This window comes from Eutrigla gurnardus (genome assembly GCF_963514095.1).
Source record: "Eutrigla gurnardus genome assembly, chromosome: 21".
Taxonomy (NCBI): domain Eukaryota; kingdom Metazoa; phylum Chordata; class Actinopteri; order Perciformes; family Triglidae; genus Eutrigla; species Eutrigla gurnardus.
In genome coordinates this window covers 7,971,725-7,997,126 of record NC_139932.1, presented here as the reverse complement: position 1 = coordinate 7,997,126, position 25,402 = coordinate 7,971,725, and the positions used below count along the sequence as shown (strand labels likewise).

The window sequence follows — 25,402 nt, the reverse complement described above, 5'->3', positions numbered from 1 at the left end:
TCCTTGTCAAGGTTGCCTCGCTGGAAGACGTCCACTCCATCTCATCGCCGCTGCTCGTTTGAACCCGGCGTCGATGTGACGCTTCAAAGCCGAGAGCGTCGGTGTCGTCACGTCCAGCTGCTGCACTCGTGATGTGCGGAAACTTTTCTTTTTTTTGGGGGCCGTTTGAAGTGACTTTATCGTGACACCAGCTAATCTCTAGAGGAAATCAGCGGCTCCGCAAACATCCCTCTCCTGTCCTCTGTTTAAGCCCCTTTTCATCAACTATTTAGGACTTCAATCAATCAATGCTTCCTCATGCATTTTACATCCGCCCCGAGAGTGACGGCTGTCTTTTATATGTGGCGTAATTATCGGAGTGAAGGGAGAGAGATATGACATGAAAGCCAAAGTTCAAATGCTGGCATCGGTGGGAGCATCGGTTGGCAGTATTAGCAGTCGGTCACGCGCCGCTGAAGTCCCACTCTCGCACTTTGATGTTTGAGCTCGCTGGTGATAAGCCACGTAGTCCCAGGGGGACCGAGATGGAGCGAAGCACCCTGGGAGACTCGTACCGCGGTTGTTTCCTCTCGAAGCTTTCAGCTCGCAGTAAAGCCTCGCTGTTACAGAGACACGCCGAGAAGTGAGGAAATGAGTCGTGTTTTTCATTTCAATCCACCCAAAGAGAATGAGTGAGGTCGGCCAGTGATGTTGCATGAAAAGATCTCACCAGGAGGCGAAAAATCAATCTGATTGCACGGAAGTCTATGAGAAAATGAGCCTACTTCTCTCTTGATTTATTATCTCTGTAAACATAAATATACGTTTATGGTCTCAATCTCTAGTTTTCTTCTTCAATACAGCATGATGTTCATTTAGTAACGTATGGTCTATATAGTCAAATAGACCATAACGCAGGTGATGGATTAGGGGCGGGGCTACCTAGTGATTGACAGGTCGCTACCACTGTGTCTAACTTTTAACAGTTTATCTGCACAAAAGTTAATGAGTCTCCTAAAAATGTGGTATCCAATGTTCGGTTGTACTTCTGGTTCCCAAAATCCAAGATGAAAACGGCCAAAATGCAGAATTCGAGACTCCAAAACCGTAGTCCACAACCAGGGAGACATCACAGTGGCTATACAGTGTAGGGGTCCGACTCAGTGGTGCTCTGTGGAGGCCAGTTAAGGTCTGCCACACTAAACTGTGTCAACATCCCCCTTCAATAGAACTCAGGGAATTAGGATAAACCATGAAAAACAGCCTCAGACCAAGAGTAGAACAATTCGTCAGATATTGGTGACATACTTTCAGAGAAGTGTCAATTTATAGATTTTATCACGTTCATGTTAAAAAAACGATCACAGTGAATTCCCATTATCAGGAGGGACTAGAACAGCTGTGTAGCTCTATTATGCTCGTGAAAAATACATACAAAAATACATTTTCACTTAAATATACTTTTTTTTAATCAGTGCATTCGTGGAGGGAGACCTTATCATCATCAATCTCACTGTGAAGCTGGCACTGCGATACTGTAAGTGAACGATAGCTCCTGTAAAGTTATTGATGTCAGTCACCCACAGACAATGAATTAAGAGCAGAAGAACGATGCCTGTGTGAGTCAAATCAATATGTGAGCTCACGTTGATTAATGGGTGGAGTTCAGCCGAGTGGGATGGAGTTTCATACTCCAGTCGATGCACGATAGGATTTTGACTTTTGCCGTGCGCATTAATTAACACGCCATCCAAAAGGTCAAACAAGGCCACTGGGGCTCGTTCCCACATGTAGCTGCTGCGCTGGCGGAGCAGCTGCCGTCCATTATCACCACGTGTGATGAGAAACATATAATATGTCATTTATATGGCAGCAGCAGTTAAGTCATATTATCCTTGTTGGACCCAGCACACGGCCAAAGCGCTGACATCAAGGCCGTGTAATTTCACCGTGTGTTGTTATTGATTTTGTCTGATTGTTCGTGTCATATTTACACCAAAGGGAATTCCATTCCAGGAATGTAGTAAACACTATTGAGCTGCAATCAATAGGCGTCTTTTTCATGTTTGAAATGGTTAGTTCTCGGTCATTAATCTGCGATGCATTCAAAAGGTTTACATCGAGCCGAACGTGGGGGGGATCGGACCCGCTGTCCTGGAGAGATCCACATGATGAGACCCTGAATGAGACGCTCCGGAAAGCCTCTCTGACTCATCACACGCTTGTTTGAATGCAAAAAAAAGAATCGCAAATTTGAATTTCAATTAGTGAATCTGCATAATGTCAGGATCTCAGTGATGGCTGCATGTTGTGTTCTCGCCGAGTCGCTGCCGCCTTTTGTGAATAAAGATGAAGACGCCTGCTTGATTCCCGGGGCTCCTCCAGGAGCGCTTTGAGGCGCGTTGCAAAAACTTTCTCACCCCGCCGTTGTTTATATGAAGTTTTGATGATGTGTTTGCGGTGCAGAATTTGTCTCCTCACCTTGGCTGCAGCAGCGTCAGGCATGAGCGGGTTTGTCTTCTGGAGAGGAGCAGTATTGGAATATTGGATTTGCGGGCTCAGCTTGGTTCCGCGTGAATGAACTGCTGCTGCCGCCGTGTCCTCGAGGAAGTGCTGCCGGCAACTCGCCTCTGCCAAACCCTCCTTTTGCATCGGCGTCAAATTAATTGCAGCCTTACGTCCTTTTAATCTGGAACTCGTTGAAGGAAACGGCTTACTCTTGTCATCCAGAACACCGAATCTCCCCCGGAGGTGGAGAGGAGAGAGACCACTCCTGTTACATAACTCCGTCTGTATGTCGTCAGGAAGGAGGAAGTCTGATCATTTACTCAAGTCAGAGTAGGAAAACCCCACTGTGAAAACTGCACATCATATTTCATAAGTATTTACACATAAAACAAATAGACTGTTAAAGGGACATTTCACCCCAAAATCCATATTTTTCTTCTTACCTGTATTACTATTTATCAATTTAGATTGTTTTGGTGTTGTAGTTGGCTAAAATGTTTCAGAAAAGATTGTGGTTTGCGTTAAAATTAGCATGTTTCTTACATAAATGAGCAGGCGGCGTTACCTACGTAACATAGTTAAGTAGACCATAGCATGTAACGTGTAACTTAAAATAAGTCAACCTTCACGTTTAGTGTCACACGGGACATGAACACTGGTTTCCTGGGTGAAAGTCCCCTACTTTGGGACCCAACCCTATTTGAGTATTTTTAAGTGGGTCTTTGTACAGATGCTTGTGTCGTCTCTACCAAAGCAAAAGGAAAACATTTAATTGGTCACAAAATAAAAGGCTGTACTTAGAAAATCGATTGTGTTCAACAGAGACTAAAAAACAGCAGAGGTTTGAAGCACAAAGGAGAAACCGATTTGGATTGATTCAGATTGTTTTTGTACAATGACAAAAACAACACATTTGCTGCTTTTCTTTGTCCCTTGTGAGGGTGAAGGGACTTTACATTATTGACCACAGTCATGCAACGTTGCTAACAGGGATGACTTCATAAAAGAGCTGGCCTGTTTGCAGTAATAGGTTGTTGCACGACCTCTCCACCGCGTCCCCACGGTACCGAACCTCCTCCTGAGTACGCGCCCCGGAGCCGATCGTGACCTTTACTCTGCAGGTGAAATAAAGATAGAAACACAAGCAGGTCGTACTGTTGCTGACGGGATTTCTCCACCGCCTGCTTCTCTGTCTGCGTAGAATATGAGGGTGAGTGCGTGGTCTGATTGCTATTCATTGCGTGTCCTGCGCCTCCCATTTTATGGATTCCAGCGTGTTTAACAAAGCATTGATTCAGCTGCTGTATTATAAGCTTAGCAAGCACGAGTGGCACTTAACCACAGAGGCCGACGCCCCGTCGTCGATGCTCCAACGCTACGGCGTGATCACCCAGTTGACCTTTTTCGAGGTTTTGATCCTGACGTAAGGCCACGGGAGTGCGTTCGAGGACCCCCGCCGCTGTTTGTTTTCTCTTATTCCCTCCCCCGCCGCCACCCTGGTGACCGAATGTATACGACGTAGGATTTCTCCTCAGGGTGCTTGGAGTTCGAAGTGTGCCGCCGAAGCCGACCTACTCCACAGAAGAATGAACTCGAAGAATGAATGAATTACTCGGGAGATCAAAGCAATAATCGTAACATCAAAGAAAATAATACAGAACAAAATCTAGGTTCGGCAGCACGTAAGCGCTCCTCGGCTTCAAAACACACTCTTTTACCCTTGAAAGCAGAATTGCATCACTACACCCATAACAAAAATCTCTAGTGTGTCATTTGGTTTATATTCATCCCAGCCTCCAGAATAAAATAGCCAAAATGTGTTTCATATAGACATTTCATTGCATATGAATGTTATAGTGTTCTTAAACCCTCGTGGCAATTTTGTCTTTTTGAAACTGTATTCTCAATTATATTAAGGTTAAGGCAACACAATCTCTTGGGTTTAGTGAAAGTTTTTGTTTTTAAACTGGACACGAACTCCGGTCTGCTTGGTAAAAGTCCCGTGTTTGACCCATCCGTTCACCCGACCTCCTCCTCCTACATATTTGTGATACGTCAAAAACAAACACAATCCAGGAGAAAATATGTTCATTTAAAGACGTTACTTACAATACAGTTTTTGGAAGCAATTTTCATAGACTTCTAGTACTTTTTTCTGTAATTGAAACACAAAAGAACAAGAAAGAGGCCATTTCTTAATCCCGAATCAAGAAAATAAATCCAACAAACCATGTGGAAGTCATGGGTTTGCATTGGAAACGACTTAAAACCAGCGGATTTTATTGAATTTGATTGAACAAAATAAGGCGTGTTTACAAAATGGTTTGATATGAAGGATTATTTTACAGTGTTTCCACCTGTACATTAAAATACCAAAATGTCCATCTTGTGGTGCACTATATATCTAAATAAAGAAAATCCAATTCACACAGCAGCAGCCGATGTGCGGAAATCTGGAGGATGAAGGGTTCAACGGGGTGGCCAGTTTTAGATTATGGTTATTCGGAGATAATATCGGCATGAAATATTTAAGGAGACGGGCCCACTTTCTGTCTCACAGCCTCCTGACAGTCGGAGGTCTTGAGCCTGATTCTTTTCCTGCAGGTAATGTCATAAATCGCTGTCTTGGATTTTTGTGAAAACATTACTGTCTCCTTAACCTTCATAACTCGGCCTTTCAATGTCACCATCACATTAACCACATTCAGCTTTTGCCTTTTTTTATTTCCTAGAATATGTTTTGGGATTTTTCCGAGTGGTGGTTGTTGTTTTGAATTTGTAATTAGTTGAAGTCAAAGTGTGCAGATGTAATTGATAGCTACTTTCTGCTAATGTGAAAAAAAAACAACAGTTTCCAAGGAAACAATCGAGTGTGATGCTCTTCTTTTGCCTGATGATAATCGGCTGGATTTGAAGCATTGTTTATCCTAAAAGTGGAGAGTAATGATGTGTTAAATAAAATGTCTGAACAAGTAAAAGTGATTTCTGAGCATTGAGAATGAGATGGGCTTGATTCCTGCCTTTACGTTGATGTTGGCATGCAAACACATTTTTATTATTTAAATGTTTGGACTGAAAGATATATTTAAATATAACAGGAAGGTGGGAAATCCCTTTTTGGGTGCGCTGGTCTGAATACATAACATTTTGCAACAAGATGGTCGTGTGTGGATAGTGCCTATTTTAAAGGCTCCCTTTATTTTTGTCACCTTTTATAAATTCATATAAACATTTGAGCACGAGTCACCTGCTTGCTTTCATTTATGAAGTCAAAGATTGCGAGGTCGGAGATGACTGACTGTCAGTGGAGGGAATGATCGGTTTTGTCTTCTGCACAATGCAGAAGACAAACAGATGCAGCACAACAAAGGGGAGAGGTCACATGCTTTACTATGGTAACGATGCTCAGAGAAGAGTACTTGTTTCCAAGGTGATGTGTGTTGCTACATCACGGGTGTATGTGTGGAGTGGATGAGAAGAGGCTCCACCTCGATGCTGTCTCCATTTCAGAAAGCCACACTCCATCAAGTCATGTCATTAGGAGCTGCTCATCTGATTCTTTTTTTTTTTAAACGCAACAAATTCTCCTCATAAAAATCTGTTATTCGAGTGTTTCAGGTGGAAACGTGCGTCTGTAATCTGTGGCATCATCTGCAGGCAATATGGTGTGATTGTAGCTCTCTCAGGAGGAACAGGAGATAAATGGATTCTCGGTTGAATACGATGTCAGTCAAATATAGCAAGAAATGTGCACCGAAGTTGTTTTTCCTTTTACTTTTAATCTCAATCATATTCGAAATGATGCTTCGTACAGTTTTTGAATCCAGAGATTCGATTCGATTAGATTACGGAAAATGAAAACAGAATTCTGAACCTTGATCTATATTCCGTGCTTGTACTGACAACTCTCTGTTGATGAATCATTGATGGTGGCCCTCCTCGTGTGTCACAGGTTCAAAGTCATTTCAGAAAGCCTCCTTCGCCGACGTCTCGCGGTATACGTACGGGATCCCGGTTTTAATTAAGGCCTTTTGTCTGGGGGAAGTCGGCACCAGTGTTAATGAAAGGGACAGGCAGTGGGAGAACATGGGAGGGATATAAATAGCAGCTAGGATTCCCTGTCGGGTTGGAGCCAAGCTCGCTGCAGATCCCGCCAGCTGATTAGCATAGACATGCTCCCGTGGCTGTGGATGCAGATGTGCCTCTGTGATGTGTGTGTGTGTGTGTGTGTGTTTATGTAAGTGCGCACAAACATAGAGAAGAGAAAAAAAACGACAAGCCACAGGAGGAAGGAGGATATAAACTACTGGGCAGAGGACATTAGTATTCAGGTAATAGAGAGAAATGGATGGAGAATGCCCGGGTGCTTATTAAACACAGGGTCTTTCAGCAAATACAAGGGGCGGTTAAAGGAACCCTGTGGTGTCTTCTCGTAAACAAACACAGTCGCCTTTAAAATAATTGTTTTCCCCGTTGTGTGCATCCTTGAGGCCTTACAAACATGTTGGACTCACTTCCTCAGGGACGACTTTTGGGAAAACTTTATCGTTCACATCCATGTTTACGAGAGCTTAGCGATGCTTTTTCTTTTTATATTTGCGTTTTGGACTGTTGGACATCACTTCCAATGTCAAAATTGGAGCATAAATGTTTCCATTCTTTTCGGACATTTCATAAACCACAAACAAAAGTTAAAGGCAGAGTAGTTAATTTGGAAAAAACACACTTTGACCTCTGTTCAAAGCCGCTACCCCAGAACGCCAAACGAGTGTTCGAGTGTTGCAATCAGGAAGATAGTATTGACAGACTAATTATTTTCTTCGGCCCAATTTTTTTTTTTTTTCATTTTACATTTCTTGTATTCATTGCTATCAGTATGTCACAAGGATTTCAAGTCATATAACAGAAAGTGTTTCTGAATAGAATCACCTACTCAACCTTTAAATTAACTAATTAAGTAAATAATTGGAAAACGAATGAATGATAAAAAAGAATGGTTTGTTGCAGGCCTAGTTATAGTAGAATGGTTAATTCTCCCACACAGAGCTTGACTGGAAGCACCGAGGCCAGGCAAGGCATTCTGGGTAACGATAGGCACTACATGTGAAGGAGACGATGCTGAGAATGTTAGAGATGTATGTTGTATCACCGTCTATTGGATTAATAGCACAGCAGAGGTGAGGAATATGTAAATGGCTCGTCTACACACCTGACAACAGCGAGGTGTTCTGCAGAGGTCCGGTTGGCGCATCGAGCCTCAGCCGTTTATTCAACGAGGACAAGCTGGATGTGTGATTTGTGTCGCCGTGGGGATTTGCTGTGAGCGAGAAGTTGCCGACGTCCTCCCGGTTCTCCAGGTTTTTGCTCTTCGGGTTGAAGGAAGAGGCGCTAGCTCAAGGTCGGCCCCTCCTGCTGCAAAGTCAGTCATCACAATGGCTCTTTTCTCTTCTCCCGTGGCTCGTCAGCAGCAGCAGCGTGTTTGCAGCAGCAGCTCGCGTGTCTGACATTGTGTTTGTGTGCCGTGAATGAAAGGTGTGTTGGATAAGAACAACGAGGACTATAAATGAAATAAACCTGCTCACTGGGGACGTGTTAGGACTTGTAGCATTTATCTGTGTTACGCTTTATTTCTGCAAAGGTGCATGTGTGGAACAACCCAGCATGCATGGAATAAGAAAATCTGAATAATAAAGGGGAGACACAGAAAGTGTTTATCGTTGTCAGTGGATTGGTTTACAACATGAAGTAACGTCTGCATTTCCAAATATCCATATCAGCCGCTTGTTGCCAGCTTTCTTCTATACATTAAAGATATACAGACTGACTGAAGTCCACTACTTTAGCTCATTTGGTAATAATACACTTAATTAAAATTAAAAAGAGGTATAATGATAATAAACAAGGCACATTCCACGCTTAGGAAAATAAAACACTTTGGTATGATATGATCTGATCCTGTTGCAGGATTCATAACAGGAATGAAACTAAAGAAAGCATATTTCCAGAACACACACTGATCTTTCTTAATGAAAGACTTGCTGCAGAAAATAGAATTAGCGTTCAATTTGAGAATATTCCATCAAAGAATGCTCACTTGGCACATTGTTTAATCAGGCTTCGTTGTTCAAACTGCTTTTTAATAAGCCGGCGTCTTAGACGGACTAATGCCTCATTAATTTGATTAAACAAGAGGTCATTGGACAAAACCATCTTTTTTGGTCTTGGAAGAATATCCACCTTGAAAGAATTAATTGTGAAAATAAAGTCTAAGCAAAATCAAATATATATTTCTCAAGAAAGCTTGTTGATGGAGCTCACGGCTTCAGAGCTCTGATTTCACCGACTGTGGCGTACGTCTGGCCTTTGGTTCATATCTGTCAGTGTACTGAGACTTGAGACTTGAGACAGAACTGGCAACCCGGTGATGGTGGAGGTTTGAGGCGGTTGGCAGCCCTCTAACCCTGGAGATCCCTGACACATATCTGACAACCTCGGTAACCCCCCGGAGATATCAGACACATATCTGGCAACGCTTCATCCCACCAGGGCTCGCTCCACATGGCGCATCTTGATCTGGCAACGCAGCGGCATCCAAAGACTGCAGGGAGCAGGCTGGTGCAGAGGATGGAACTGGCAACCCCCCAGGATTGGCCAGTTTCTGCTGTCGCATGTTTGGACTTTGAGAATTTACACAAGGCAGCTACGACAACAAAGTTGTACCCTTGGAGTACTGAACAACTCATAGTATGGCATATAGTTGCTGAGAGATTCGTTTGAGCAGTATTATGATTATAATAATATATTTATATATTTTTTTTATTTTTTTTTATTCAAAGATATCACAAAATTGTATACTTAACCTTCCCCCCAAGCCTTTTTCTCACTAAAAATAAATATTAAACTGCATAATAAATACATAAATACAATAAAATCCAAGACAAACAAATCCAACCCCCAATTTAAAAAATGGACAAATCTCCTCCTACTAGGACACATGTTGGTTACGTTTAGAAAAAGATCAAAAGATGGTGGTTTGGATTAAAATAAGTACTGAGCAAAAACTGCTGCGTTCTTTGTTTTGTATTTCTGATAAACACCAGTAGAGGGAGGATATATCGCTCATTAAATCATTGAGATTAACAATCATGATTAATAACTGTCGTTAAAGTATTTTGACAGACAGTGTGCGATAATGCCGTTTATCCTTGCCGATGCCCTTTTGTTTAATGGGGGGCTCAAACAAAATGAGAAGACGTCTGCGTGTAATCGTCTAATGAGTCTTTAGGACTCGCGTTAAGAAGGTCGCGTGTGTTTGTGTGAAGAGAGAGAGAGAGAGAGAGACAGCAGGAAGGACTCGTTCACACCGGTTGTTGCAATCTAATATACGAGGTGGATTTGATGCCATTTACTGTCATCCGAACCCTCCTATGATTTCATGAAGAGCTTTCAGTGTCAGGAGTGTTTCTATAGATCCACCCTCATGTATTATTGAACCAGGTTTCAAGTGTTTTTTTTTTTTTGCTCGACAGCTGGATCGGTCCTCTACCCTTGACGTGACCCCTGTCGCCACATTAAGATGCCACTAGGGAGCCTCTGCACTTTGTTTGTGTTGTGGGTGGATGCTGTATGTGTCGTCCCGGTCTGTTGGACGCCAGATGCTGCATGGTGATGTAGGGCGGTGCGTACGCCTCGTGCAACGAATGTTTATTAACCTTGCATGCATAGAAATGTGATTTATTACAAGTGTACACAACGGTCCTTTATATGCACACTAGCATATTCGCTGTGTCAGAATGCTCTGGAGTGAATTTCAGGCCTAATGTGTGAGTCAGGACGGCGGCCCTGCGATGCGAAACAACGCCGAGAATGATTGTGCTCTGTAGGCATGTAGGGCAGGGAGAGGGAGGTAGAGACAGAGAGGAAAAAGAGGCAATCCTTTCTTCTGCACCAACACACCCCAGTCAGAGCTGCAGCAAACAAACACTTCCTGGTTGTTCTCTTGTCACATATAAGGGCTGAGAAGACATGTATGTGTTTATAGTTACTATAGTAACTCCATCCCTCCGTGCTGCAGAAGTATTCCGATTGTAAAGTTATTAATGAGGAAAATGTTTTCGAAGAGTGTTTTAACGGAGACAAGCGAGCAGCATTAACCTGCAGTGTGTGTGTGTCTGTGTGTGTGTGTGTGTGTGTGTGTGTGTGTGTGGGGGGGGGGTCGTGTCTCGAGGCGAGTGCGCTTTTGTGTCGTAGCGTGATGGATGCGGCTCGTAACGGGACACCGGGGCCAAAGACTCAGGCAAGCAGGCGGAGCAAAACATCTGGCCCCCGAGCCCCCGAGGATCTCGGGGACATTAGCCTCCCAAGGACAGACCTCTCACCGCCAGCACCTCATCTGTTCGCCGCGTTCGCGTGGCGCAGGCCTAAGCGCCGCTTCCCGTCTCCCTCCAGAGCTTTGCAATCAGCCCGGAAAGCCAGAGGAAATCATTCTCAATTCAAAACATTAAAAAACTATCATTGTCGATTATCGCCGCCTCCTGCTGGAACCGATCGCTGCCGTTTTATCACACTAACAAGAAAATGGATGACACCGTGTAGAAATCTCGCGATAATTTGTGTGTTGGTGAGAGTTTGTGATCCGGGAATTTGATGTTGTAATAATTAATGAAATCATGTATCGGTTTCAACAAGGATCCTGTTTGATTCTGTGGTGATTTTGGGTGTCCCTGCAGACAAAAGCAGTGGTGGTGTATCTAATTTTACTGCAGCAGGGTCTGGCGGTCTGGCCCAGCGTGGTCCTGGCTCTGGTTCTCCCGTGCCTCCCTTTCCTCCAGCAGACCCAACAATACGGCCTGGGTCTCTAGCAGCGTGGTGTCGGTGATGGCCCCCTGCAGGTCCGTCCACGTCTCCTTATCTCAGCACCCGGCTGCCAGCAGACAGCATTATCATCCCGTTCAGACGTGAAGAAACAGGCAGCTGATCTGAGGCTCGGCCTGTTTTGTAAACACAACTTTAAATGTACATAATAATAGTTATTTCGTACACAAAAGAGAGAGAATAGTTCTGATCAGCGTGTTCACCCTGGATGCCGTTTCCCTGAAGGCAGGCTGGCTCTCAGGTGGTCCGCTTCATGCTACAGACCTTTTATAAAATGCCAGAGATTCACAGCACTAATTCATTTTGAACAGAGCCGGAGGCCTTTTGACTTTCAGTGTTTACCTGCAGAGAGACGGGGAGGAAGTGCCGGTGTTAGGGAGCCTATGTAACCACATTCTCCTGCTATCTTCACTGCCGATCACATATCTACATCCTTGTTTGTCCAAGTAGACGTGATTGAAAATACATCTATGTATTTCATTTCCCACAAATCCTGTTTTATAAGGAGAAGCCTCATGACATGAAAACCTCATCCCGAGAGGTTTGACCTTTAAAAGCCAACACTAGCTGCTGCAACACAGCGTGGACGGTACAGGGCTGTTTGCACGGGTTTTTGCCGATGATGTGAACGGCTATTTTCTGAGTCGTTTTTTTCCCCGATAGCATCTCACCTGGCGACCGCGACTGTGATTTCCATTGGAGTCCCTTTAATTTGTGTAGTCGCCCTGTGATCTGTGCGGGAGAGAAGGCTGGAGGAGAGTGATAACGCCTGCACAGGGGATGGCTGGGGTGAAGACGAGAAGAGAACGCAGACGGAGAGCCGACTTTGTATTAGAAGATTTTAATGATGACCTTAAAGGATCTCAGCACTCTCAGACATCTGACCACTGCTTCTCCAATTTCACAGACTATACCATATGACCCGATACTAGATATGAGTAATACTACTACGTGTGTTGCAGCCATTTAATGATCTGGAGTTGAGTCTAGACATGCATATAGTTTGTTTTTATCCCTCTGTATTTCTCTTAACAAAGGAGACGTTCTTTTAAATTCAACAGCAGCATATTTCAAAACGTATCCTGTGTGATTCACAGACCACATATTCAATAGTTTCATGGGGACTGTATGTTAAAATTGGGCGTAGTCATCGTGACTTACACCTTTGTTTGTGGACTACGATGTTGAACCTCAAGTTTTGCATTTTGTCCGTCGCCATCTTGGTTTGTTGCAACCAGAAGTGACACGAGAGGGTGGGGCTAACGCCGAATTAGACATTTTTAGGCAACCAATGGCACAATTCACATTCATGAACTGAAAACACTGAAAGATGTAAGGCGCCAGCATTCCCAGACCTGACAATGCCATGGTAGCCAATCACAAGGTAGCCCCACCCCAAAGCTTTATGGTCTGTTTGACTCTAAATGGACCATTATTAACTAAATGGACATGGATTGAAGAAGACTTGAAACTAGAGATTGAGTAACTGATGTTTACTGTTTACTGAGATAATGAATAAAGTGAGAAGTAGTGTCACTTTCTCTCAGACTTCCATAATAATAATCAGACCAGAGGAGTCGCCCCCTGATGGTCAGCAGAGAGAATGTTGAAGGCACTTAAGCTTGGCTTCACTATTCAGAACCGGACCTGCACTTTTTTTTTTAAATAACCACTACTTATAGCAACATTAACACAATCTATATTTTATTTTCACACATATTAAAACTCTAGAAATGCAGTTAGTTTTCCAGTTTTTCACCACCAACACAGAATTTAATTTACCTCCATTGTGTTGTTGTATCTTAAAATATCTACACATAATACCAGCTATCTGCTTGGCTAGCTACTAAATGGGTGTAAGTGAGAAAGTATGATTTGATGTTTTTTTTTTTTTTTTGTCATTTGGGTGAACCAAACCTTGAAAGCAATAACTGTAAAATGCCACCGATGCGAGTACTGTAATCTCTCCCTGTGGAGTATTCTCTCTGTAAAACGCCGTCCCCACGTTCAAAATGCTGAGACGGTAATTGTTAATTCATGCTGTTTGATATTTACAAGCCATTTAGCTTTAATGCTGTTCCAGGAATTAATACACATCACTCGCAGCGTTTTACAGTCGACTGTAAACTGGCGTCGGAGATTATGTGATCACCTTGATGGTTCGAGGTAATATTATATGCTATTACGCTCTCATTGGTGTCTTCAAACAGTAGTAAATGTTAATGGTTGGATCTTAAGTTTTATACATAAGAAACATATACCCCTTTAGGGCTTTAGAGATAGAAGCAGTTCCACCTCCAAGGTTTTATCAATATAATCCTTGAGTTTTAGATTGTGGTTATTGGAGTCGAGGTCCAGGTCAGAAGGGTCACAAATTTATCTGGGATCTCTTCAGCCGTTTGCAGACAAAAGGCCATCTCCTATGTTATACACTTCGAGAGGGAGTTGTTCGATTATCTGGCTCTATCTTTGTTTGTATTTCACGGCTTTGCTCTTGCTTGTTGGTGCTCTGCGTAGTAGCGATGAGGCGTTCCCGATGTTACCCATCTTTTTCACATCAGCGAGGAGAAACCATCTGACCCTCTTTGATGCACAGAGGGTGTTTTGTTTACCATGGCTGTCGCCCGACGGGGGATTGGAACATCAATGCTCCAAAGCCCACCCTCTCTCCCTTCTGTAATCTTTGCAAATCCCACCACTCGTCTGATGAATTTTCCAAATGTGGCACCTCGCCCGCACCGAACAGCTCAGTTGCTCGCTTGGTTATCTGCCTAAACTAAAATTGCCATGCTTATCTGGCAACCGGCCTTTGATTTACAATACTACGCCGAAGCTCGTGTTCCGTAGGCTTTCATCTCCGCAGCGTCCAATTCATCTGCCGTGGCAGTGTGTCTTCTTTGTGCCTTTTCCTCAGCGGACCCCTGTTCACAGTCATATTCCTCTGGATCGCACATGATGCCTCTGAACAAGCAGGAGACCAAAAATGACAGCTGATTGAGAGAAAGTAATTATTGTTGCTCGTCTCAGCTTTATATCATTTTAATATAGTTTGTTTTCTTGCATTGTTTTCTCTTGTAGGCCTTTGCTTCAGTATCTTAAGTAGTATGAGTGTGTTTCCCTTGTGCATTGCATTGTGGGTTTGACACTACTCAATCGTTCTGGTCTTAGTCAACCAAGATGTCTTCATTCTTTTTGTCATTTTTCATGCTTTTTCATCCGGAAGGACTTCTTTCCAAGAAACACAACATTTAAAGTGGGGCTTTTCTGTGATACTTCATGCAGAAACTCAGTTTGATGTCAGTTAAATCAACGGATATGTTTCTGTTTTATTCTGAGTGTGGAGGACAGCCCCAGACAAAAACCCTGCTTAGAATTAAATGACACTTCCTGTTTATATCACTGAAATAATGGTGGGAACCGTATGCTAAACCGTAATTCATATTCATCCCAAATTCAAATTTGAAAAGTAATTCTCTGACATTCTCCTCTATCCATCACATAAATGCCATTTTGAGATTTTTAAGCATATTTTGATTAAAAAAAATATTGTGAATCGCAATTATTGACATGACATTCTCATATCGTCCCATGCGTCTGTAAATAAAGGCAGGGAGGACTAAATAATAGCACACGGTGCACGGTTCAAAGGGTTAATTGTTGATGAACCTGTTCGTTGCAGCTATAGACGAGGCAGTAATCCTATTGACCAGCTAAGCTTGAGTAATAGGACACGAGGGTCGTCAGCCATGGGAATCGTCATCTCCTGCTGCTGTACAAGGTGAAGTCACACCACGTCAACCCTGAAAAAAATCAACAAAAACTATTTGTCCCCTTCGGAGCGTGGTGCTCTCGCTGGGTCAAAGATGATGGATGGTTTGACATTTGCAGCCATGCGCAGCTCCGTCGCTGCCTGGATGCCCGGCGTTATTGGGACCAAATGAGAAAGAGCGTGGCAGAACGTTATCCGTGGAAAAACAGAGGATAGGCATTCTCATCGGGTAATGAAACGCTCTCCCCCCTCCCTGACCTTTTTAATACAGGCACAGTATCACCATGCATTGCAGTGGCATCAATTCATGTCAGTACATTGGAGCTGAGCGAGAGAGAGAGAACGAGATGGCACATGTATTGGAGTCGGGCGTCTCTGGGATAATTTCTTACACAGCCTCATTCTCGCTCCTCCAATAAAAGCCAAAAAATGCATTTAGAGATGAGGTGTGTTGCTTCTTTACTTCGATATTACCTCCTCAGACAGCAATCAAGGAACATTTATTCTAGACGCAATGCAAGTACTTTTTATTGTAAAGTTTTCTTCTAACAATTTCAACAATGTCCTTTCACATACATAACAATGGGAGTCTCCTGGGTTTCACAATACTATAGGCTGAAGATTAAGCCATCAGTTTCAACTTAATTTCAGGGAAATCCTGTTTTTCTGTCTGTTTGCTGTGACGATTGGCTCTAAATACTACAATACCCATGAGCCTCAGCAACTGTCGCTGTATCGAAGAAGCTAGTCAGCTCAATCCTAACTTTTGTTATAAAGACTATTTCTTATTTTGATAATTGATAAGTCGATATCATTCTGTGATGTTTAGTTCTTTGGAAGGAAGCACGCTTATACTGATGATTATCCAACCTTTCACAATAAAAGTATTTGAAACAACGATGAGACGCTAGTCCCAGCAGGATTAAGTTCAGAGGGCTTGTTGTTACGATTAGAATCGCCCCACAGTTGCTGAATTAGCCTCAAATTGACCCAAACCTTTGACTTTTTACCTAAAGAACCTGATATTTTCTAATGCAAGTGGTCATATCTGCTGACGATTCAACTGGGAGAGTTCCACGTCTCTTCAGCTGTGGCTGATGTTGTGATGAGAGGCTGTGGAGGTGTGCCAGGTCCTCCTACAAGAGTTCAAAGGGATCAAAATTAGTTATTAGCTGCTCCAAGGGCAGTAAATTTGTCAGGCTGTAATTTCCCCTCTCGGATTTACGACTTGGCCTCAAGGGGCCTTTACTGCATAGAGACGACCCCTCTCACCTCGCCAGCGAAAGGTTATTGTAAATCACACACCCGCCCTCAAACTCACAAAAACCCTTATTGAACTTTCATTTCCCCCTTTTTTTCCTGCTGTAAATCCGTGCTTTGCTTTCCCTCGAAATAACATCTCCCCATCCACGAGTAGTGTTTTTCATTCTGCTGTTGTTTTCCTCATCGGTGAGGCGACCAGTCCCTCACTGTCCTGATATGACACCACCACAGGGTCATGCAAAGTCCATTCAGGACAACCATTCATTGTCTTCAACAGGAAGAGAAAGAAAACGCTCTTTTGTCTCTTTTAGCGCGTTGGTTAAAAAGTTTGATGGGCCATTTCCAAAAATAATCACAGGCAATCAAGCTGTACGAAATCAATGCATTATTCAAGCGAGGAAATTCAGTTGTTTCCTTTTATTCATGGGTGGCTCGTTCTGAGTTCCTGGTTAATTGTGAGTGATTCATTTGCACTTGGTTCATTATGCATAAATGGGAACGTTGCGGGAGATTTTTGTGTGGATTTTGGTGAGGAAGACGTGTGCAAAGACATAAAAACCCAGACAGGCATATTGCTTTATCATGTTGACGGTGTTTTCCTGTGTTGGGAAAGCAATAAAAGATACAATCTCGCTTGATGTTTTTACTGTGGCGTCCTGCAGCTTCTCTGTATCTACATCCAATCATCCTGCTGTGTGCTCCTTGAAGTCGTGACGGCTTTACAACCTGCCACTTTCTCTTCAGAGAATAAAAGGACGAGTGAGCCCACAAACACTGGAATATTCATGTATCTCACATCTAGGAAATGGCAATAGTTCAGTTGTGAGTAGAGCGGATTGGCGTCCTCCGTGTTAGTCTGACGCAGATGAAAGCGGCTTCACTGATGGAAGCTCGCTGGCGGCTGTTGTAACACTTGTCGGCCAACCTTCAACTCACCGGCGTGTCGCCGTGAAGGAGAGGAGACGCTCGCTCAGCACCGACAGGCTTCTAGAATATTTAAAGCTGAGGAAATGAGCCTGCTGGCTGAGCTGAAACTCCCTGTGGCTCCTCGGTGTCCCATCTCGAGTCTCCGATCCTTCTTTATCAGCAAGATGTAGGCCGAGGATCCTGCCGGTGTGGAAACACCTTGCTCCCCACACTCTTAGAAAAGAAGGTGCTAGAACCATATAGGGCTCTCGTAGGAGCAGCGTTTTTTGATTCCTAGTAAAACCTTTTTCTAAACCTTTCAGAGTGTTCGACCTAGAACCCATCATAAATGGTTACACCTCGGTCCAGCTGTGAAAGTTTTCCACTCGGAACCCCCGAGGAGAAGTTCTGCAGAGACCCCTTCTGTGGTGTAAGGGTCCGATCACACCAAGTGGCGGGCTTTGCTACTTAACCAATTCCTTCCTGTTTTGACGCCGGTAGATGTGGTAAGAAAGGACAACGGTGAATGCAGACGTAAAGTTGATATTATCAGGATGGGCTTTTTGGATCGGCCGTGCCCCGCCCCACAGGCCGATCAGCTTGTTCGTCCTACGCTTTTTGCACGGCATGTTTTTAAAGTGTTTGTACCTGTTCTACCCAGAACCCACCTATGGGCTTATACGAGAGCCCTTTTATATTCTAAGGGTTTCATAGAAGCCACTCAGGGGCCTTCATTAGGTCTCCAATCAGTCTTTTTTTCTAGTGATGCTGCATGGGACAAAAAGAAAAGACATTGAGTTAGTTGAGTTAGTTTCACAGCCTGTAGCTTTTAATTTCTCTAATTTGAATGCTGAAATGTGATCACAGTTACATTAGTCCACCTTAGTGCAGCGTCACCCTCTTGCATGTGTAGACATGAATGCAGCGTTCATATTAATAGCAGGAGGCTCGATCTCATCATTAATTCATGACCCCTCCCTATGTCCTGCCCTGTCCTCCCTTTGGTCTCACACTGTAAATATAACACAGTTGATCAAATATTAAAGAGCTACAGTACAGAAGAGCTCTCTGAGACTCTGATGGAGTGATTGAAAAAAATCACAAAAATCACAGTAAGGCTTCTGTTTGGGGAAAGTACCCGATAATGAGCAGCAGGCATAGAGTATGAAAAGAGGAATTAAAGTCACGTTGCATTCAGAAAGAGCTCTTTTCTTTGTTTTTTCAAAGCTTCTGTCTTATTAATGTCTGAAGGTTAAATCGTGTGCTCTTTCCGACTCATTTTTAATGTCACACCTACTTTTTAGGCTTCTGACAATCTGCTTCGGGCTTCAGGTGACATTGGTAATCATCCATCCCTTTCGAGCTGCTCTCTGTGTTTCACCTGGTGAAGCAGCATGCCGTCAATCACGCCATCAGAGTGATGCACAATCGGCAGGCTTCATTTTTAAGTCTGGAAGCGTGGCTCCCCTGCAGAAACTCAACTCCAATTCTTTTTTTTAAGAAAGCTATAATTTTCGCTGACAGTCAGCCCACTCAGGGAGAAAGCCTTGTCCACCATCTCATTTAGATTTTACCTTCGAGGCAGACACACACACACACACACACACACACATGCTACCTGACAGATTGCAGTGCTCGGCAGTTTGCCCAGGTGATGAGATGTGGGGAGAAGAGAGGGAGGTGGGGAGGGTAATGGTCCAGCAGGTCATGGGTAAAACAGTGCTGGACTGATGCTCGGAGCAAAACCTCGGCCCATCCGAGTGGAATGTTATACTTCCCAGCTGTTTGAATGGACAATAAAACAAAATATAACGTTTCATCAAAACCGGCCACTGATGAAACGACGTCGGGTAACGCTTTGAAAGAGAGCGTCCTTCCGATCGCAAAGCGCTGCTCTGCTTCTGTTGGGAGACGCTGCTGGTATGTCAGCGCTGCTCTCATCGCTTCCCCCCGAGGGAGTTCTCCAGCGTCCCCGGGGCCCCCTACACTGTATGTGTGTATGTGTACTGTACTGTGTACTGTACTGTGTACTGTACTTCAGCCACTGCCGAGGTGAAAGTCTCTGGCACGCGATCCCCAGCATGCACCTCCTCACCTTTTTTATTTATACGCATGGACTCTTCTCCTCTCCGTGCTCAGGGAGTTGTGTTTTAACCACAGTGCATCCAGCCACTCTCTCTCTCTCTCTCTCTCTCTCTCTCTCCCCTTCCCATTTCCAGGTTATTTATGAGAGCAGCGCCTGCTGGCAGCGTAATGGGAATACAAATTCACCAGGTTGTGTTTTCCTTGAGAGATGGAGCAAATATAAATATCACGGCACGGAAACAAACCTTCATTTGCCGTGTTGTGAATAATTCAGTGTGGGCAGGATTCACTGAGCAACTGTGGTTGAGTGTAAGTTACACCTCGTATTGCGTTTTGATATTGATGTTTGTGGACAGAAAACACACAACCGCAAAAGGTGTTGACTTTGATGTTGTAAGAAAAATACCCTTTGTTAGAATTTGATAAATCCGAACAGAATTTTTTTTGTCAGAATATATTTACCATGCTGTCTGTCTGTTAATGACATCAACTATAACAAACCATAAAGACTGTAACACTTGTGACGACGGGGCTGATTTCAGTCATGATGAGGTGGTTTCATCAGGTTTGATCTTTTTACTGCCTCCTTGTATCTTTGTGATTTGGTCAAGTCAGAAAGCAAATATGAGAATATTTCCCCAAATTGTCAAACTCGTTCATGTCAACATGCTTAGCTAGAAACACAGCTATTGCCTTTCTTACTCAGATGATTTATTATTTGCAAAGGTCGTTTGAAAGTCATCAACAAGTTACTTTTTAGAGCTTTATCTTGTCTTTTCGGCTGCCTGTTTGAGCACTACCTTCCTCAAAGCCTCACCGTGTGTTTATATTAAATTAAGTTGCCATACAATGTAACAGCATTGTCAATTATGTTTCAAGTTTGTTTTTGACATTTCAAAAATGTAAAATGTTTCCAATCATAGTCGGACGTTCTGGAAGGCAGGACGGATGAAACAAAGAAAGGACTTTCACCCAGGAGACCGATGTTCAAGGTTCACAAAACAATCGTTTTTTTAATATGGTTCCCTTGAAATATAATTATGAATATTAATTGTATGTGAACGTCATTTCTCAGAAACAGCATGAGCTCCCGGTTTCACAAATACCAACATCCAGTTTCTTTATGAATTACTTGGGAATCTTGCACCTCTTCTTTCTGTGCGATGGAAAAGTAATTCCACTAGTTCACACCAGACATTTAGAAGAGGCTGTGCTTCCTCACCGGGAGGTTCACAGGCTCCGCTTTAAGAGAAAGGATTGCTCTGCTTCAAATGAGAGCTCCAGAGAGAGCATGCAGACTGTTACTGAGGAAGTGGAACCTTGCCGGCGCCGTGGAAGCACTGTAGCAGGGGATCGTTGGGTCTCACAAGCATTTAAGCAAATGATGCAATTTGCAGAAGGGCTTTCTCTTTGGAGGAGGCGACTGTGATGAGCTACCCTCCTCTGGGAGGAAGATTTAGGAGCTCTAAGCATCTTTTTCGTGCCTGACCTACTGCACAAACCACGGTTAGAAAACGCAGCGAGGCAAGTGTTATGTTTTATAATGAGACCCTTTTCAGATTGTTTCCAAGAGGATTTAACACCGAATGAAAGTGTTATGATCGCTGTGGGGGAACAGGATCATTATAGCAACAAAAGTACAATAAGACACTGGATATTTAGCAAATATAATATATAAATACCTTTACCAGAGTCTTTTTGAACAGTATCAGGACTTCTTCTTGAGTATAGAATGTCTGTTCTACCCCTTCTCACAGCATATGATTGACAAAATGAGGGTCAGCTATAGCAAAACGTGTTTGGGAGTCTAAAAAACTCCAAGACACAATTCAAAATGACCAAAAATCAATCAAGTTGTAAATGGGCGTGGCTTATATGCATAGGTTCAAATACATAAATTCTGTTTCTGAGGTTGAATGTCATTGTGATATCCCCATCTCCTTCTCTCTGTCTATATTCCATTGAGTAGGCCAACTCTGATCTGAACCAAGATGACTTGGTTACCACGCCAACACTTCCTAGCCCACATCTCCTGTTGCCATGGTAACGGCCAGGTCGTAACAGTTGACCTGATCTTCCTGCTGTAGATAATGTAGTCGTTAACTCTGCAGTCCTTTCCCTATAATAGACACATCTGTCCCGACATCTGCCCTGTAACCTTCGGCTTCTTGACTTTTGTGGACCGGTTACACAATTAGAGTTTTTTATTGCTCTTAGCGATGTCAGGCCTGCTTTCTGTGTGGCATAATATAATCGTTTGACCAGTTAACAGCATCATGATACCAGGTGGAAGTTTTCCAACCAAAATAAAACTAGTTTCCATCCCTTACCCCCTGAATGTTTGTTTCCAGTCCGCAGACATCAGACGGACAGCAGGGCTGCTGGATCGGATCGGATGAGCTCGTACTCGTGTATCTAATGAACTGGCATGAGCCTTACATAACGTCAATTCATTATGAGGTAATTAAATCATGATCGTGAGAACACAGATGGGATGATATGATCTCAAGATATGAGGCCAGAAACATTAACGAGCGCTCCGGGCTTTTCCACATTTGCGTAACTGCTTTCGCAGCTTCGCGTCGCTCCGATCGGAAAGCTGCAACAGCAGCCTGCAGCCATGCATGTGGAAATGGTTTAAAGGGGCCGACAGATCCAGATCGGATCCTGATCGCCGCAGACTGATTGGCTGTCCCAGCAGAGTTCAGCTCCTATAGGGACCTGAGACAAGCATGACCGTGTTCCTCTGCCGACGCTGCTCTTTTGAGGCTTCACTCATAAAAGTGTGAATCAGGAGTCATTTGAGGATGTTCATAGTGTTTGTGTGCAGATGATTTATGGCTCTATAAGGTCTTTAAGGATGTTGCACTGCTGTAGTTATGAAACACGGTACTGTCACTCTCTCTGGAGTGAGTCTGGAGGAGCCGTCCTTGGCTGCTGAAGGACAGATGGTGAACAGATTCTCAATCATGATGTGTGCTAAGATCAGCTGTATTCACATGACAGCTTTTCAGAATTGATTTATGATCTTCGCTCAAATATTTTGACATTATGGATTTGTTTGCCGCGTATTTCGTTTGCTATCAATTGATTGTGTGTGTGTGTGTAAAATATTAGAAAATACTTCCCAGAACCAACAATGATGTCTTCAAATTGCTCGTTTTGTCCGATCAGCAATACAACAGAAAAAAGCACCAAATCTGAGGTTTGACTTTCTTGGCAAATGGCCGAACAATTATTATTCATTATTATTATTAATATTTAGTGCTGAAGGATTTCTCTTTATATCGATTGAGCAAAATCTGTAAATACACAGAGGTTTGAAGTCCTCCTGAGCGACAGCCCGCCTCTCCTCCCCGGCCGCTTGTTTGCCAGAGTCTTAACGTCGCCGGCGTGCGGCTCCGAATTCCTGAGTGAGTTTGCGAATCCAAACTGTGTTTGGGGAAGCGGCGGTGCTGGGAGAGCGTCGTGGTGGAGCAGCAGGGTGATCAGGCGGTAATTGGCGTGTTAATGTAGTTCAGGCGTATTTAATCTTTTTGTTCTCGTCCATCTGCGGAGAAATGGACTGTGAGCAAAGCTGGTGGTCTGGCAGAGGAGACCAGGGGAATGTCACGACTGGCTGGTGCATTTCAGATTTAGTGGCCATTAACCAAAAGTTTGGATTTGTTTTGCTTGTCTTTATTTTGGAGTTTGAGACGAGCTTGATAGATTTTGGACTCTTTGTGACAAATGCAGCATCCCATTAGTGTTGTTCTCTATGTGACCTCTAAGCTACAGCAGTCAGGGTTTCACTTTTAGATGAGCTTTTCCCTTTATTTCCTTCTTTTCGTTTTCTTTTTCTCCTCCTTTTTCTTTGTTTTCCTTCTATTTTCTTCTTCTATCCTCTTTGTCATTATTTTCTTCTGTCCCTCCTCTTTTCTCCTTTCCTCCCTCCTTCTCATTTTCCTCCTTCTTTAACATTTCCACCTCTTCTCTTCCTTCCTATCCTCCAACTTTTCTTCATCCTCCTCCTTCTTTTCCTCCTTCTTCTTTAACATCTTCTTCTCTACCATCCTCTCCTCCTGATTTCCCCCAGCTTCTCTTTCTCATCCTTCTCCTTCTTATTCCTTTCCTTCTTCCACCTTTTTCTTTTCCTCCCATTTCTTCTTATTCATTTCCCTCCTCCTTCTTGTCCTCTTTACTAATCTTCTTTTCTTCTCTTCTTTCCGATCCTCCTACTGTTTCTCCTTCTCATTCCTTGTCCTCTCCTCCCTACTCCTCTTTCTTCTCCTCTATCTTCTTCTATCAGTGTTTTCCTTCTCTCATCTTCATCTGTTCTTTATGATTCATTCTGATGATCCTGATTTTTCTCCTCAGTTTGCTCCTCCTTTATTCTTCTTAATCATCTTCTGTATTCTGTTATCGTTGTTGTCATTATTTCTATCATCTTCATCTTTACTCCTCCAGTAGCAGTTAGTAGTAGTGTCACATTTCATTAATGACCTTCCTCCTCAGTGTTGTTGTCTTCAGTCTTATCTTCCCATCGGAGTCCAGCTCAACCTGCAAGGTCCTTTATTATTTCTGCTTGTGGAAAGTATGTGGGTGACTAAAACTGCAATCTGCCGTCCTGTCTGTCCTGTCAGTTGTTGTCATGCTGCTCTGGGTTTGTAGTCCTCCTCCTGAGTCGGTCCAGTTACCCGTCCTCTCAGTCCTCTCAGTGCTCTCAGTGCTGTAGGTGTAAATCCTCCACAGCTGGCCTTGTGCCTGCACCGCTGTGTAGAGCCAATCCTCTTTCACCCGCAGATTATTACCGCTCAACCGTTCAATCCTTCCCCTTATTGTTCCATGCATTCAGCCTTTGTTCCCCGATGGAATGACACAGCCGGGCTGTTATTGGATCAATTAAGTCAATAATAGCATCTTACCATAAAAGAATCAGACAATAACGTGCGTATGTTTGTGTGGGAATTAGAAACCACCTCCAGCATCATCCTTCCGGCCTCGTTTCTGACCCACTTGGGTTGTAACCTTGGTTTTGTTGCAGTTTGTAGGCCAGAATAGAAGCAATGACATTGTGATCGAGCTTCATTGTGATCTCATTTACATATCTCAACCTAAACAACTTTCATATATATTAAATTACTAGGGGTGTGACGATACACTCCGCTCACGAAACGAGACGAGACACGATATTGGGTTCACGAGAACGAGACGAGACGAGACTTTAAGAAAACTACAATGACAAAATATATGACTGGACTAACAGACTTTAATTTAACAGAGTTGCACATGCATTTTGAAATATTTTATTATAACGCTTTACATGCATGTTGTAAGCATGATCTTTTAATAAACTTCTTCTTTCACAAATTTAAACTGAAACTAAAATTTATAAAAGTTAAAATTAAATATTTATTTTTCCCAAGTGTAAATATGTGCAAAACCAAATCAAAGTTCTACTTTGTCAATACAGAGTGCAAATAGTGCAAACGGAGCCTGACCAAGTATGTCATGAACAACATGCTGCAACTACAGCATCTTCAGCATCTCTGACATCGCAGCTGTCAAGTGAATCAATGCTTTGGGAGTTTTGTCTTATCTCTGGGCTGGTGATGCTGCTATGGCAGCTTGCTGCTCAAGGTAACGAGCCAGCATATCCAACGTGCCCGTCATTAACTTGTGTGATGGCAATTGTAGATGAAAAAAAGCAGTCACACGTCTCACCCGCCTGAGTAAACGAGCGACGCGGGGAACACCGAGGCCAGCTTGGGTTGCAAGATTTATAGTGTGCGCAAAACAGATGTGCGACTTAAATCCTGCGTCGCGCACGGCCACGTCCATATTACGTGCATTGTCGGTAACAATAAGCGATGCCGTGGTTGGGTTTTTTAAGCTCCCAGTCAGTAACAGCTGTCTGTAAAACCTTTATTTTTAACGCGATTTTTAACGCGACGAGAAATATCGTGGTACGAGATCTCGTCACACCCCTATAAATTACATATTATATTGTGAATCTGAACAGTTTTCATCTATTTCAGC

General features: G+C 43.3%; 1 protein-coding gene across 4 annotated transcripts in view; it reads left to right on the top strand.

The window, feature by feature from the left end:
- Nucleotides 1-25,402, top strand: part of ppfia2 (PTPRF interacting protein alpha 2) — a 139,171-nt gene that overhangs the window by 70,622 nt on the left and 43,147 nt on the right. The gene's annotated exons all lie outside the window — the stretch shown is intronic.